This window comes from Macaca mulatta, chromosome 6 (assembly GCF_049350105.2).
Source record: "Macaca mulatta isolate MMU2019108-1 chromosome 6, T2T-MMU8v2.0, whole genome shotgun sequence".
Lineage (NCBI taxonomy): Eukaryota > Metazoa > Chordata > Mammalia > Primates > Cercopithecidae > Macaca > Macaca mulatta.
Window position 1 is genome coordinate 67263597 of NC_133411.1, and position 12426 is coordinate 67276022.

At 36.9% G+C, this 12426-nt stretch overlaps 1 protein-coding gene across 6 annotated transcripts in view; it reads right to left on the reverse strand.

Moving 5' to 3' along the window:
* PDE4D (phosphodiesterase 4D) overlaps positions 1 to 12426 on the reverse strand; it is a 1577486-nt gene that overhangs the window by 454176 nt on the left and 1110884 nt on the right. The window lies entirely within an intron of this gene.

Consider the following 12426-nt stretch of genomic DNA (forward strand, 5'->3'; position numbering starts at 1 on the left):
TCTTTTTGCCTTTGAAAGGTGCCATCCTGAGCCTGAAATGTGTTGTCAGCATTCACCACTTCATTTACCACAGTTTACAAAGCAAGATAAAAGGTGATAACAGAAACTTTCCATTTGTAGTTCATCCATGTAATAATTTCCTTCGACATAAGAGCAAAGCCATGAAAAACTAAAAAGAAAGTTCCAAAGAATTATTAAGTAATTTAATGTCTCTTAATGGATATAGAAATGGGACCATCAAAAAACGGTCATCAAGATTGTGTAGTGCCTTGTACTTTGCTGACAGTAAACATTCCAAGTACTCTAACAATTCTCATTCCACTCCTTTCGGCAAGTGAGAGGCTGCAGAGTTGGGTGATGGATAAATGCTGAACCGATTGCAGAAAAAGGTTAACATTTATGACAGTTTTTATTAAACTCTAGCAGTTGGGAATAGATTTGAAAACTCACCTTTTTCTTTTTTAAACTTCAGTTGGAAAATATTACCTATTGTTTATTTCAATGTTTTAAAAATCTCAATGATAAATAAGACACAAAGAATATGTTTTTAAATTCTATTGTCAATGAATAAATTAATAAATAATCACTTGTTTCTCTCCAAAATGAAATAAAGAATTATTGGATGAATTAGCATGTGAAAAAACAGTAGTCTCCCCTACTCATCTTCTCCAGTTTATTTTTGCCACTCTCCTCTCTGCCTCATTACACTTCAGACACCTTATCCTTTTAGTTTAACACATCAGGGCTTCATTCATGTGGCTCTCAGCAGAGCATGTTGTTACTCATCCTCAGGCCTCATCATCCCCAGGGACGCATTCTCCAAATGCTCAGACTATGTTAGGTACTTATTTTTATACTCTCATTGGGCCCTTGTTTCCTTTTGAGCAGTTCTCACAATTGTAATCACGTATTTATGTATTTTGTAATTGTAATGAAATTGTCCCTGTCAGGATTTCACACTGCTTCCTTCTGTTGGTGTAGGGATTCACTGTTTTCCATTCTAATTAATGTAGCATTCCATTGCCAAATTATTTCTAAAACAACTCTTTCCATCATGCCACTTTTAAGGAGGAGGAAAGATAGAAAATATATAAATTAAGATTCATTATGATAATGAAGTAACAGACACATAAGAAAAGGAAAACAGCTAGTTAAGGAGGCACTTCCATTTTGAAATAGGAAATTAAGAAAGGTCTTACAGGAAAGATCTGTGGAATGAGTGGGGATTCATCACAAAATGAGGAGAGAACAGAACTCTAGGCAAAAAATAGGTATAGTTAGTAGTTACTTATACCTAAAATATATAGTATACATGGGTGACAAGGGCAGTTTACAAGGATGGAGAGACACAGAAGGGAATAGATCATGATGTTTTAGAATTTAACCTTTTTTTTTTTTTTTTTTGGTAGCCACTGAAAAGCTAGTGGTATAAGCATGGAAGCATCACGATGGCATTTCAGAAAGTGGATCTGTGGATGACAGTCAGGAAGAGGATGTTGATAGAACAGAGAGACCAGTTATAAAGTTAGCAGTTTTCAGGCAAGATAACATGAGGGTTGGACCCAAGATGGTAGTAGTGGAGATGGCATCAAATGGTGAGGTGAAGGAGGAAGAATGCACTTGCAACTGGATAGTGGTAGAGCCGTTAGACTGAGGGAGAGGAAGCATTTAGGAGGACTTCCAGGTCTGGGCCATAATGAAAAAGGACATGGGAGATGGGGAAGGTCCCCGGGTAATTTTTGTTTCAACTCTATTGAGTTTGGCAGCTCTATATAGAGAAGAAAATGGGGAACTGGAGGTATACATTCAAGTTAGAATTAGAACAAATTCTGAGGATAATTTGAAGTTTTGTTTAAAGTGAAAGGAAGGGCCTCTTATCAAAGAAAGCAGTCCCTTTGTTTTCAAAGTTTTTCCTTCATAAAATGTGTTCTTTGCTGTATTAGTCTGTTCTCATGCTGCTATGAAAAATACTCAAGACTGGGTAATTTATATAGAAAAGATGTTTAATTGACTCACAGTTCTACATGGCTGGTAAGGCCTCTGGAAACTTACAATCATGGTGGAAAGCAAAGGGGAAGAAAGGCACCTTCTTCACAGGGCAGCAGGAAGGAGAAAGAGCGTCAGCAGGGGAAATGCCAGATGCTTACAAAACCATCAGATTTCATGTGTACTCACTCACTATCACGAGAGCAGCATGGGGACTGCCCCCATGATTCAATTACCTGACACTGGGTCCCTCCCAGGACATGTGGAGATTAAGGGAACTAAAATTAAAGATGAGATTTGGTTGGGGACACAGCCAAAGCATATCATTTGCTATTAGGATGAGCTGGTTATGATGAAAACACACATGTAGTCACACATTCACAATCGATGGGTTCATGCATGTAGGCAAGAGTTCAGCAGAGCTTCATAGACCAGGTCAACAGGATGGTCGCTTAGTATATGTAAGTGTATGTGTAATTTTGCCTAGTATTTTCACCACAACTTGAAAAGCATATCTCAATGGTTATTACCTAGTCTGGAGCTACAATAATGTAATTGATCATTTACTCAGCTATCTTTAATGAAGTCTTAGTAATCTCCCTATTGAAAGAATAATAAGCCCTGAAAATGCAGTAAAGCCACATTAATTCAGACAAATCAGAAGACAGGATGGTTGAAATTACTGAATGCTTTATATTATTTTAAAAGTCTGGCAGTTGTCCATTTTTACCCAGGCAATAAAGTGTTATCTTATGGTTACCACAAGAAAGGTAAAAGAAAGAATTTTCATGAATACCTAAAAAATATCAATTGTCTAGATATAAATAAAGGTCTTAAAAAAGCTCTGAAGTTCTCCCTGATTTAATTGATTCACATAAGGTTTTTTCCACCTTAGCACTACTGACGTTTCAGGTCAAATAATTCTTTGTTGTGAGACGCTGTCCTGTATATTATGGGAGATTTAACATCCCTATTCTTTACCTACTTGAAATGATCAGCTACTTCCCACTTATTACAATAAAAAAAGTCCCTGGACATTGCCAAATGTCCCCTGCATGGGAGGTGGAGGGTAGAATTGCCCCAGTTGAAAATCACTATGGCCCTCAATAATAATTTTAATACCTCCACTCCTCTTCTGATCTCAGGGATAATACGGAGAGCAAGTCTACCTAAAGGATTTAGAAAAACAGAGGCGAGAGAGTATACCAGAACAGCTGCATCACCAGCAAGAGGGAGCACAGAGCAGGCAGCAAGGGAAGGACCCTCACCAGCACCCCGCCACACACCCCTACCCCCACCCCCACCACCGCCAGCAATGGTGTCAAGCTACCGAAATGCAGGAAAGAAGGTGGCTGGGGGAGGTACAACATGACACCTGGCTGTGAAAAGTAGTGCTCAAGCTCACTTGCTTTCCATCGCCTTGGGGTGCCAGTGGCTACTGTCTCACCACATTCACTGCTACTACTTTTTATTTTCCATTTTGATAAAAAATTGTGACTTTACATTATAGCAAGACAAACAGAATTGGGGCTTATATGTCACAAGTTTTATAACTGATTTTATGAAATTTTGTGCTTCTATCACATTTCTTACATTTTCTTACAGTTGCACTATTGTTTCCCTCTAGGAAATTCCCCTCTGCCACCTCCCACAGTGACTTTTTCTCCTCGTTTCCACAACTTGAAGCTATATTCACAAACACACACACATACACACACACACTACATATATACGAATATATACTTTTATGAATACAGAAGCGAATTATTTCAGGTTCTCCTTTGCTGACCTGGTAATGACAAAATGCATGATCCCCAACCACTGAAGCCAGTAATCTAAAGTCAGTGCTACATGAAGTTTCTACAGGGAAACAAGGAAAGGGAATTTAATTGATCCAAAAGAATAACAGAAGCAAAAATCTTGCCAAAGACTCCATACTGTGGCATACAGGCAAGTGATTTTATACACACACACACACACACACACACACACACACACACACCCCTATGCCAAAATAAGTAACATGCATTTTCTAATCATTTATTTATTAAACAACATTTATTATTTAACCTGTTCTGGGCTCTATGCTGGACACTGGGGAAGTAACAACAACCAAGATGTGATCCACTCACTCAAAAGCTTTACAGTCCAACTGGGTGAGGATGGGTTAGAAGAGCCAGATTAAATCTGATTTTTAAATCCAATTTTTAAATCTCTGTATGAAGGGCCATGCATGATGGCTCATACCTGTAATCCCAGCACTTTGGGAGGCCAAGGCAGGAGGGTCGTTTGAGGCCAAGTGTTGAGAAGAACCTGGGCAACATAGCAAGACCCAGTCTCTATAAACAATTAAAAAAAAAAAAAATTAGCCTGGCATAGTGACCTCAACTACTTGGTAAGCTGAAGTGGATCACTTGAGTCCAGGAGTTCTAGGCTGCCCTGATCTATGATTGCTACTGCCTTCCAGTCTGGCCAACAGAGAGAGACCCTATCTCAAAAAATAAAGAAAAAAAAAAGAAATTGCTATATTAAAATTGAGACATAAAAGCTTCATAAAATTGAAAGAAAATTATATTTCTTACACAAGAAAAAGTGGAACAATAGAATTTACAGAGGCTACCAAAAATTAAAAGGAAAACATTTTTAAATCGCAAATATAAAAAGTAATTATAATCACAGATGGTAGGGTTGTCATTCTCTGCAATGCTGAGTTTATTTAAGATTTAGTAGTGTTAACTGCTTTCCTAATGTCTTCATTGCTGCTCTTGAAATTAAAATTGAGAGCGATTAAATGACCATGTTGTCATGTGTCTAATCTAACTGATTTTCCAATAATTTGGAAATTATTTCCCTGTGTTTCAAGAAAAACATGCTGTTCTTTCAAGAAGTCATTATTTTATAAGGATATACTTAGCTTTAAATTGAGCTATATTTTGCACTTACGCATTTGATTTCCTACTTCATTTTCTCTATGGATTTTAGTGAAAAGCCAAATTTTTTTTGTCACCACAATCTCTGCTTCTTTGTGTAGGCTGAAATATCAACTCATAGCTACTCTTCTTTAGATGTCTTTCCCTCCCTCCCTTCCATCCTTCCTTCCTCAGATTTTTTTAGTAATTAGAAAACATTTTTCTTTCTGCCAAAAACCACAACCAAGATGATATGAAAATAAACATAAATATGCTACTTTAGATAAATCTTAGTCGCAGCAAGCATTCTGAAAATGAACCATTCAAATTTTAGGTAGATTTTAGTGAATCTAAGATGATAACCCACCATTCCAAGTGTATTGTTTTCACAAAAGATTCAAAAGAAGTTGAGATTTTAAAATGTACAACTTAAAAAAATGAGTAACAGAATAAAAAGACAACCTCTGTGATTTGGATGTTCTTCCATTCATTCATCCACCCCCTATTGTTTTCATTACATGTTTGTTGTCATATTTATCCTTTCGTAGAATGAAACTCCAGATGTAATGATTTAAGGCAACTTTTTATATAAAATTTATTTAATGGATTTACTAGCCATAGAAAAGCAATGTATTCTACGGAAAGAAAAGTTGATCTGGTATTTTTACAAATCCCAAGATCTATACAATTAAATACTAATTATTGTAAAATGCCTTTCAAATATATTTTCTTGTAAAATATACTGTAATGCCCAATTTTAAATGCCCATATACCTAAATAGGTATATGTCTGAAATTTTCTGGGTCTATGCGTATACACGATATGCATAAAAACATAATTTGACTGACTTGTACAAAATGTTGATTACCTTTAAGCAGAAAAATTAAGGTAACATGAACAGGGACGTCAGATATCCATGTGGATTTTGCAACTTGTATGGGTTTGTAGTATCCTCCCACGAATTAAAGAAGGGAATGAGGAAACTGACAGCAACGGAGCCATGTTGGGTGTCTTAGGACACATTTTTCTGAATATTTTAAAACAGTTGCTTGGTGCTGCTAGACTGTCATAAAGTCAAATGATGATAGAGCTGGACAGAAAAGCCTTGATACTCTGGAGGAAAGAATAAAATATTGTCTCTCACAAAAATCAGAAACCTTTCTGAAGGTTCAGAAACATTTTAATCACTTAAACATCCCTTCATGTTTATAATAAGGTGAAATCTGGCAAAATGCATGCTTTGTGAGTTTGTGTAGATATAATTAGAAAAAGAAAAGTAGAAGAGTAAGATAGTAGTGACAGTTTCCAAGTAAAATACATTGCTTTTAGAATTGTGGATTTTCATTATGAGGATTCATAAAATTAGGGAGAAATGGAATTTTCACAGAGAGAATGGAATACCTTTATAAATGCTTCTGAAGTTCATTGTTAATTGCTGAATAAAATGACATTGTATAAAATCAAAATTGAGGGGTGACTTTTGGACATATTAGTTAACTATATCATCACTATTCCAATACTACATAAAAATGGTGGGGTGGGGGTAGAACACAGATCTAAAATGACAACTTTTTTATAGGAAAAATATATAACCCTGTTCTGCCCTCCCTAGTGACTACAGGAAAACAAATGTTTTTGTAGAACTATAATGCATTTATTGCATTAATGTGTTATAATGCATTAAGGAATGTCACATATAGATTATGAGTTACAGGGCATCTGGTATAAATAGCCATGTAGCCATCAATAAATATATCCATTATTTGGCTAAATCCTCTTTCAAATTCTCATCATGGGTGATTCTGATGGCAATACAAGCACTGACAAGCTCTCAAATTCTTAAAATCTACAAACCTTGAAACCAGATCAGCTTTTGCTAAATGGCTAAACTAAGAATATTTCCAGCTTTCCTCTCTGGTTAATTTTTTTCCCAACTATCCAGTGTATGGAATAAAAACTGACGTCTCACCCTGACCCTCCCAGCTCAGCAGACGTCCAAAGCAGTTACCAAAGGGCAACAAAACACATTTTCACTGACAAACAACTAGAGGAAAGGAAAGCAGTTACCGTCTCCTCTGTGGCTTAATATCAATTGGCATGTTGATTGCGTATGGTGATCCATGAACATAAGCGCTTCGGAATCTAGCCACCTTCCCCAGAGTTAGGTACTCACAGCTGCTTGGCAGACTCATTATATCCAAAAGGCAAGAAGTAAAAGCAAATCTGAGTAGTCAGACCAGCATTCCTGGGAAGGCTGGAAAGAACATGTCAGATAATGGATTTCAGACATATGCCGCTCACTGGTTACCCGGTGCTTCTTTGCTTCAAAAGTAAATACGTGTTTCTCGGAGGCTAAATGTACTATCTTGTTTTTTGTTCATTCTGTTCATGGATACAGGAAGCTTGTTGCTTATTTCTAACCAGGCTCATGCTCTGACCAGTTATTGGCTGAGCAGATGAAGTAGAAATTCTGTAGCTCCACAAAAGCCTATTTCCACTCAGACCAAACCTCTGAGTAGGCAGCAAGGTTTTATCCATTTTTGTCTAACGTCGAAAAGAACGTCAACTTAACGTAATAGTAGTTTGGTAATCAGAATTATTTACCTGTAAACAAAGCATGCATATCTGATAGGAAGGAAATAATTATTTGCTATATTTTCAAAGAGGGAATCTTGTTCACTAAATTGTTACAGATACTTAGAAAATGAGATGGGCACATGGAAATGTTATGGGCGGTTTTCCAATTCTCTGGTCAAAAAATTGTGGGTTCTTATTCATAAATTACTATTCACAATTGAACTGAACTTAGCCTCTCAGGAACATAAAAACGGTAAGCAAATGTCTTTATTCACTAAAACGTTGATGATGATACAAATTTTTTTCCTCGTTTAAAACACTGTTTGAGAAATGCAGCTTCTACCTGCTCTTTGAACAAAGATCTACGGAAAAATTGATAGTGAATGTTGCTACTTCTTTGTAAGCTGTTTTTTCATAACAGTGAAAAATAAGTTGGAGAAATCAGAAAGGATTTCTGATAATTAATTCTACTAATAATAATTAGTAGAAATAATTCTACTAATAAATAATTCTACTAAATAATTCTACTAAAGGCAGCAGGGTCTTAGAGAAATGCTGTATCTTTAATTAGTTCACAGTTTTTCTAGCCTTTTTGACATTTGCTAGAGTTACAGCAACAAAACCACAAGTGTTCAGGGTAATGAGAGTAGAAGGTGTTCAGAGTATTCTGTGAGATAATTTTTGTTTTGAAAAATTATTTCTTATCTAGGATTTGAATAGACACACCAGTTTACTTAAGAGTCCTGGGACCTGGGCAAACATAAAGTGTGTTGAAAAGGGGCTACATTTTATTTTTCAGTAGCCAAATTCAGACACTGTTTGGGTTTACACAGCAGACACTGTTCAAATCCAGAAATTTTAAGTTTGAAAGAGTAGATAACTTTCCTTTTTTTTAACCTTTTATTTTATGTTTGGGGATACATGTGAAGGTTTGTTACACAGGTAAACTTGTGCCATGGGGGTTTGTTGTACAGATTATTTCATCACCCAGATATTAAACCCTGTACCCAATAGTTATCTTTGCTGCTTCTCTCCCTCCTCCCACCCTTCACCCTCAAGTAGACCCCAGGGTCTGTGTCCTCCTTTGTGTTCACGAGTTCTCATCATTTATCTCCCACTTGTAAGTGAGATCATGTGGTATCTGGTTTTCTGTTCTTATGTTAGTTTGCTAAGGATAATAGCCTCCAGTTCCATCCATGTTCCTGCAAAAGACATGCTTTCATTCTTTTTTATGGCATAGTATTTACCATTTCTATTCAATAATTTTATTTCTTTCTTATATTTTATGTTTCAATTACAAAATTATACATACTATTTTTTTTAACATGCCAAATGACACAGAAGTGTGTAGATAAAAAGATTGTCTTTTCCCTTCCTTGGTAGGATTAATGGGAGGGAAAAGACAGCAAACTTTTTATTTACACAAATATAAATATACCACACTCAATACACAAACCCTCACACATGTATAGGGATTCTCCTTCCTTTTTTAAATAATGTGGGCTCATATGATGTATAATCCTTTATTAATATTATTATTCTTTAAATCAATCATGAAAAAATTATTTTTGTGAATGCATAGAGACCTAGTGAGTTCTTTTCAATAGTTACATAAGATTCCAGGGCATAAATGTACCATTATTTATTCAATGAGTCCTTTATTGATGGACATATAATTTTGGACTCATATAAACAATAAACACATTTGCTAATATATTCTTACTGATTGGTGCTTGTATTTCTGAAAATGGATTGCTAGCTTACAAATTGTGAACATTTTTCCCTTTAATAGGCTATGGCAGTTCATATTCCCACAGTCGTGTTGGAAGATGTCAACTCCCCCACACTCCTGCCAAGACTATCTATTGTTATTCAAGTTTATTTCTTTATAGTATGAAAATAAGGTAGGCAGCTCTCTGAAATATCCAGTGATTGCATACAGTTCCTTACTGAAATAAAACTATTATTAAGGTGCCGGCAAAAGTAAGGACAGCGTTTCTGAACTGAAATATATATTGGGACATAAAGCAATGGCTTAGAAAGGCTTTGCACAGGTGTACAAAGGCAGAAGTCTGGAGTCTCATCAGAATGAGAGAACACCCAACGCAAAGTTAGTAAATAGTAAATCATTATTAATTTGCATAATTATGAAGAGAGTAAATATAGTGAAATCAGTATATTTTTCTTAATGGGAATAATATTTCATAATTTGGGAGAAATATCACTAATTTTACAATATGAATGTAATGCCTAATGACTGCCAACTAATTGTGATGTATGACTGTGTGTAATTTATAGATTTTGCATAAAGAGGCTCTTTGGACATACTCTTTCATTTGAGAGTCTGAAGAACAAAAGTGCAATGAAGCATTTTCACATGCCAGCTAATTTAGGAGACTTCCCAGTAGAAGAGAGTAAGATTTGGTCACATAAGAATTTCCAAGGAGCGGTAACAATCAGAAATTGAAGAATAAGATATAAACCTCTATGGTAGAGACCTATGTGTCCTGTGATGGGTAAAATTCCATACTTTTCTTAGCAGGGGCATTTTTGCTTATACCCAGGTAATTATTTAACAAGAGCCTCGCAGGGGCTCCTGGGGATTACCTGTACTTAAATTTGGATGAGAGGAGATTACTGCTAAACTCCAGCCTGCCAAGAATTCAGAATCTGTGAGAACTCTGGCCAACAGCAGGAGGTGGCCTTTAAGGGAAGAAAATGGAATCCTTCTATTTTCAACAATTCCCTTTCTCCAGGGCTGGAGAGAGCTATTTGGGGACTTCATCATTAGGAAAATAAGAACACACTGCAGAGTTTAATTTCATCTAAAGATTAGAGCTACCATCCAAACCAGGCCTACCTCCAAATAAGGCTCAGATCTCACTAAGGAATGGCCACAATTACCCATCTATGTTTTGTTTGTTTTTGCATACTGGGATTTCTGTGGAAGACAGGCATGGAGTCTAGCACAAATCTCACTTATAGTTCCCGTGATTCTAAGCTCTTGAGAATATTAAACTCACATGAAGGTATCTGGAACAGCAATTTTCATCCCTATGCTAGACATTGCAACCTTAACAATGCCCTGCACAGCAATTAAAAGTAATTGCTAGCAAGTAGCAATTTCAAGCCATAGGACTTTTCTTCTAATAACTGGAATGATACATATTAATTAAGGTTCTTTCAGCCTTTAACTCTACCCTGGCCTGTGTTTAGCAATTTTAAATGCTGGAGGAACTTCTTTAGGATGTTCCTAAAGAAGTCTTATCTTTAGGATGAGGGTATCATCTGTTAATGACCACATCAGACCATTAAGAACTGACTGAATGATTTCCCCTGGCTTATGGCTTGGAAGACTCTCCTCTTCCCTCCCCAAACCTTGTGTTTTCTGCTCATACCTGGACTGGAGACCCATGAAAATTGGGGTTTGCTTCTGTTCTCAATTCTTGGAGTTGTTCTTAATTTTGATCTCTACACTTACTGGTCAAGGCATCCAATGAATTGGCTTTAAATTTTCTTTATGTGCTGAAAAACTCCCACCTCTTTATTCAGAGTTCACATTTTTCTGCTGTTACCATCAACTGCACATGAGAAAATTCCACTTGGAAGTTCCATAGCTATCTCATTTGAGCATTTATAATGTAACTCAAATCAACTCTGTTCCTCCCCTCCTCCACTCCCTCTCCTCACCACGTTTCTTCCTATATTCCCTGGTACTACCACCATACAGCCAATAACCAACAATAACTACTAATCAGGTCACAACCCTAGCGACATGAATACTATTGATAGTAACAATAATATTAATAATCAATAGATAATAGCTAACACTGATCAGATACATTCAATGTGGTTGGCAGGTTGACTAATTCCTATAAAATATGAGTTGGGCACTATTTTTTTTTTTTTTTTGAGACGGAGTCTCGCTGTGTCTCCCAGGCTGGAGTGCAGTGGCGTGATCTCGGCTCACTGCAAGCTCCGCCTCCCGGGTTCATGCCATTCTCCCGCCTCAGCCTCCCGAGTAGCTGAGACTACAGGCGCCCGCCACCACGCCCGGCTAGTTTTTTGTATTTTTAGTAGAGACGGGGTTTCACCATGTTAGCCAGGATAGTCTCGATCTCCTGACCTTGTGATCCACCCGCCTCGGCCTCCCAAAGTGCTGGGATTACAGGCTTGAGCCACTGCGCCCGGCCGGGCACTATTATTATACTCATTTTTTAGATGAGAAAAACAAGACACTGAGGGATAAGATATATACCCAAGGTCACACAGAGTGTTAAGTGGTGGAGTCAGAGTTAGGAACCAATGCATCTGATTCCAGAGACCAGGCTATATGTTCTACCTCTCTACATATTCTTTAATCTGTCTCTTAATTATCTTTTCCCCCCATGTTTCGCCTAGAGTTAATATTTCCAATTTTTCCTCCTCAAATCCATCCTTCACTTGCCTACCAAGATTATCTTAAAATGGAAATCTTATCTAAGTCATGCAGGGACATGAACATGTGAGTCCTTTGCTTGAAATTATCCAATAGTTCCACATTATTTAGTAACAAAGTTTGAAATTTAAATTCCAATACTCAGCCCAGAGATGCTCTATTGTCTTGCTCTCCCTTCCTCTCCTGTATCAGCCACAAATAACACTTAGTAGTGTCCTTCCTGTGCACAGTCTGTTCTTCTGCCCCACTGGGGCTTCCCAAATGATAGGTACTCTGCCCAGAACATTTTTCTCTTTCTTCTCTGGCTGGCTAACTCCTTTTAAGTGTAATCTCTTCCAAAAAACATTCTTCATTCCTCAGCTTTATGTAGATGCCTCTCATCTATTTTTCCAACTCACATGACTTTAGCACACTGTTTCATAGCTGTTCATGCAGTTACAACTCTTCCCCATGACACTACAGTTTCTTGAGGGCAGGAATTCTGCCTTCTTTGACTTTGTAATCCCAGAACCTAAA